General features: G+C 32.5%; 1 non-coding gene across 1 annotated transcript; it reads left to right on the top strand.

The window, feature by feature from the left end:
• Positions 1-4,421: 4,421 nt before the first annotated feature.
• LOC143734752 (5S ribosomal RNA) lies at positions 4,422-4,540 on the top strand. Its single transcript, XR_013202646.1, has one exon. It is a non-coding gene; the product is annotated as a 5S ribosomal RNA (ribosomal RNA).
• The last annotated feature ends 460 nt before the right edge of the window (positions 4,541-5,000 follow it).

The raw sequence follows: 5,000 nt of genomic DNA, 5'->3' as shown, positions 1-5,000 counted from the left end.
TCCAAATTTAGATAAAGCAAGGAAAAAAGTTTCTTTTGAAAAAAGTGATGAGAAACAGGACTGTGGAGAAAATGTAAAGGAAGGAGAGGAAATGAACTGAAAGAATGGGGATTTTTAATTTTTTTATCTTTTATTTTATTGTGCTGAGTATTGTGACTTTTAATGCAAGAGGGTTAATGAACTGTGTGAAATTTGAAAAAGTGAAGGAAATGTGCAAAGAAGAGGATATAATTTTATTGCAAGAGACAAACTGGAAAGATAATGCAATGGAGGATTTTAAAAGAAAATGGGAAGGGGAATTATTTTTTAATAATAAAGAAGGGAAAGGAGGTGGAGTGGCAGTGTTAATAAGAAAAGACAGAGGTATTAAGGCAAAATTGATATATAAGGACATAAAAGGGAAATGCATGGCTGTAGAAATTAAGATAGAAGAAGAAGATTTTATTTTGATAAACGTACATGCTCCAAATGACCAAATGGAAAAGAAAATGTATTTTAATGATATATCTAGAGTAATGAAAGAATGGAAGAAGGTAATAATTGGGGGAGATTTTAACACTGTTTTTACTAAAATGGACATGGTGAATGGAATGATTTTTAAGTCGGATGTGGGTAGAAAAGAGTTAAAGTTATTGATGGGAGGAAAAAATATGATGGACGTGTGGAGGGAGAGGAATGAAAAAAAGAAGGAATTTACAAGAAGGCAGCTGGTGGGGAATTTTATGTGTCAAACCAGAATAGATTACTTTTTAAACACCAGGAATTTAGAACATTTTATTGATGGGATTTTTTATAAAGAAACCACTTTAAGTGATCACAAAATGGTATTAATGAGACTAGATTTTAAAAGAGAAAGGAAGGGACCAGGGGTTTGGATTTTAAACACTGATGTCTTAAAGGAAGAGCATTTTAAAAAAGGGATAGAAAACATTTTAGATGAAGGAAAAAAAGACTTGATGTACATAGAAGATAAAAGACAATGGTGGGAAAACATGAAATATGAAATTAAGAAATACACAATAAACTACTGTAAGTTGTTACAAAAGGTGAAAAGAACAGAGGAGGAAGAAATAAGAGAAACGCTAAGAAAAGAGTTAAACAAAAATGAAGTAAACGTGCAAAGAGTACTTGAAGTGGAGGACAAATTGAAGAAAATAGAAGAGAAGAAATACAAGGGGGCGATGTTAAGAAGTAAAGCAAAATGTACGGTGCAAGGGGAGAAATGTAACAAATTCTTTTTTAATCTTGAGAAAAGCAAGGGGAGGGCAGAAATAATTAAGGAAATTAAGAATAAAGAAGGACAAGCGGTTTTAAACACAGAAGGGATTTTAAAAGAAATAAGCCAGTTTTATGAAGAACTTTTTAAATCAGAAGGAGGAGATGAAGAAAAAAGGAATTTTTTAATTAAACAGATAACAAAAAAAGTCAGTGAGACAGATAAGGGGGTTTGTGAAAGAGAAATAACAACAGAAGAAATTATACAGGCCATAAATCAGTTAGGAGTAAAGAAAAGCCCAGGAATAGATGGAATTGGAAATGAGTTTTATAAGATTTTTAAGGAAAAAATGAGCATAATTTTAAAAGAAATCTATGGAGAAATTTTTAAAAAAGAAAGAGTACACCCAAGAATGGGACTGGGATTAATGAAAATCATTTATAAGAGAAAAGGAGACAAAACGGAATTGAAGAATTATAGGCCTATCACAATGTTAAACACAGATTTAAAAATTTTAGCCAAAGTTTTAGCAAACAGATTAAAAGAGATAATGCCGGATATAATTGAAACTAACCAGGCTTACGGAGTTAAGGGGAGGGACATTGCGGATATCACAAGCAGTATAAGAGATATAGTGGGATATATAAAAGAAAAAGGAAAGAGAGCATATGTAATAAGTATGGACTTTGAGAAGGCTTTTGACAGAGTGGAACGAGGGTTTTTAATGGGAATTTTAAAACAATTTGGGTTTGGAGAGAATTTTATCAAATGGATTTCAGTTTTATACAGTGATATTTTAACAAAAGTAAAATGTAATGGTTTTTTAACGCAACCTTTTAAAGTTTTAAGATCAATCAGACAAGGATGTCCACTGTCCGCACAGTTATATTCTTTGGTGGCAGAACCTTTAGGGCTTTTAATAAATAGAGACAAAGAGATAAAAGGGATACAATTTGAAGGAAGAAAAGAATTAACTCCAATTTTTCAATATGCAGATGATACGACAGTTGTGGTGGAAAATAGGGAAAGCATAAAAGAAGTGATGAGAAAAATAAAATGTTATTGCGAAGGCTCAGGGGCAAAAATAAATGAGGAAAAAACAATATATATGAAGTTTGGAAGGACAGAGAGTTTAACAGATGTTTTTAAATTTAAGGAAGTACAAGAGATGAAGATTTTAGGGGCAATTGTAGCAAAAAATGAGAAGGAAGCTATTGATAATATGTGGGAAGAGACATTGGGAGAAATGGAAAGAAGATTGATTTTTTGGAGAAATAGATTTTTAAGTTTGAAAGGGAAAATTTTAACTGTAAACAGTTTAATGTTATCAAAGATGTGGTATAAATTGCAAGTAATGTCATTACCAAACTGGGCTTTTAAGAGAATAAAAACGATTGTTTTAGAATATTTATGGGATAAAAAGCCTTCAAGGGTAGCGTATTATACGCTAATAGGAAAACCGGAGGAGGGAGGGATGGGACTGGTGGATGTGGAACTGAAAATGAAAAGCATGAGGGTAAAAGTGGTAAAGAAGTACTTGGATGATAATAATAGAGCTGATTGGAAGGAATTGATGGTATTTTATTTAAATAAATGTGGGAATTTTAACCTGGGGGAAAACACTTTATGGATGAAGATAAAAGCTGGGATGATGGAGGGAATTCCACAATTTTATAAAGAGGTTTTAAATGCTTGGAGGCTTTTTTTGACAGAGGTGGATTTTAATCCAGAAGGGAGGGAAATGATTTTAAATCAACCTTTGTTTTTAAATGACAAAATAAAGATAAATGAGCGTGATATCTATTTTAAGAAATGGATGCAAGCAGGCATTGTAAAAGTGAGGGATATTTTATGGGAGTGGAAGGAGGGATTTTTACCACTACAAGTGATAAAGGATGCGATGGAGGAGGAAAAGGAAGACTATAATGTGATCAGTTTAAAAAAACAATATGAAGATGTTAAAAAAGCAATCCCAGGTCAATGGTTAGAGGAGGTCAACAATAATGATGGAAAAGAAAACAAAATGACGGTGTATTTAAAATGTAAAGACAAGAAGGTGGATTTTAATATGGGAACTGTGAAAATGTTTTATGAGTTTTTTAGAAACAGAGTTTTTAAAAAACCAGGGGCTAATGAGGTTTGGTTAAGGAATTTGAATGGAATTGAAGAAAAAGATGTCTGGAAAAACAGAGCATGGAGTTGGTTAGATGTAGGTTTGGAATGTTTGGATTATTTTATTAGACAAAATGTGATATATACTGAAATGAGATTGTGTATAATGAAAAAAGAAAGTAATGCACAATGTAAAGTATGTAAGAAGGAAGATGAAGGGATTTTACACTTGTTTTTATATTGTGAAAAGCTTAATTTTTTTTTTAATGAACTGAAAGATTTTATAAAAGAATTAAGAGGAAAAGAAGTGGTTGCTGAATGGGATACATGTTTTATGTTGGGAATGGCAGAAAAAAATGTAAATAAGAAGCTTGTGAATTTGTGCTTACTACTGGCGAAGAAAGCAATATGGAAAAGAAGGAACATAGCAAAAAACAGAGATGTTGTTTTAGATCTATGGGGGCTTTTTAAACCGATGGTAGATGATTATGTGGAAATATTGTACAATTATTTTAAAATGGAGAGCAAAATGGGGGAATTTTATGGAATTTTTAACAAGGATGTCATGTGTGTTTTTAAACAAAAACACTTTTACTTGCCAAAGTATTGAACAAGATGGAAATGTATAAATATATAATGATGTGTTTTATGTAAAGCAATGATAAAAAATTTAATAAAAAAAAAATAAAAAAAAAATAAAAAAAAAAAAGTCACGCCCGATCTCGTCTGATCTCGGAAGCTAAGCAGGGTCGGGCCTGGTTAGTGCTTGGATGGGAGACCGCCTGGGAATACCAGGTGCTGTAAGCTTTTTTGATTTAAAAAAATAAAATAAAATAAAAAGAGTCCCTGAGCTTCTTCAGAAAGCCTTTAAAAGTCTCTGAGATTCTTCAGAGAGCATGAAAGAGTTTGAGTTTTTTCAAAAGTTCTTCTTAGTTTAAAAAAAAAGACTCACTGAGCTTCTTCAGAAAGCCTTTAAAAGTCTCTGAGATTCTTCAGAGAGCATGAAAGAGTTTGAGTTTTTTCAAAAGTTCTTCTTAGTTTTCTTCATTAATGGTCTAACCTTTTAAATAGCCCAATTTTGGCAGCAGTTTTCGCTTACGGCCATACCACCTTGGTCATGCCCGATCTCGTCTGATCTCGGAAGCTTATCAGGGTCGGGCCTGGTTAGTACTTGGATGGGAGACCGCCTGGGAATACCAGGTGCTGTAAGCTTTTTTGATTTAAAAAAAAAAAAAAGAAAAAAAAAAGAGTCCCTGAGCTTCTTCAGAAAGCCTTTAAAAGTCTCTGAGATTCTTCAGAGAGCATGAAAGAGTTTGAGTTTTTTCAAAAGTTCTTCTTACTTTAAAAAAAAGACTCACTGAGCTTCTTCAGAAAGCCTTTAAAAGTCTCTGAGATTCTTCAGAGAGCATGAAAGAGTTTGCGTTTTTTCAAAAGTTCTTCTTATTTTAAAAAAAGAGTCCCTGAGCTTCTTCAGAAAGCCTTTAAAAGTCTCTGAGATTCTTCAGAGAGCATGAAAGAGTTTGAGTTTTTTCAAAAGTTCTTCTTAGTTTAAAAAAAAGACTCACTGAGCTTCTTCAGAAAGCCTTTAAAAGTCTCTGAGATTCTTCAGAGAGCATGAAAGAGTTTGAGTTTTTTCAAAAGTTCTTCTTAGTTTTCTTCATTAATGGTCTAA

This window comes from Siphateles boraxobius, unplaced genomic scaffold (assembly GCF_051911475.1).
Source record: "Siphateles boraxobius isolate OS27281-9 unplaced genomic scaffold, OSU_SipBor_1 99, whole genome shotgun sequence".
Lineage (NCBI taxonomy): Eukaryota > Metazoa > Chordata > Actinopteri > Cypriniformes > Leuciscidae > Siphateles > Siphateles boraxobius.
Note: the sequence above shows the minus strand (reverse complement) of the source record. Positions and strands in the feature narration are given on the sequence as shown.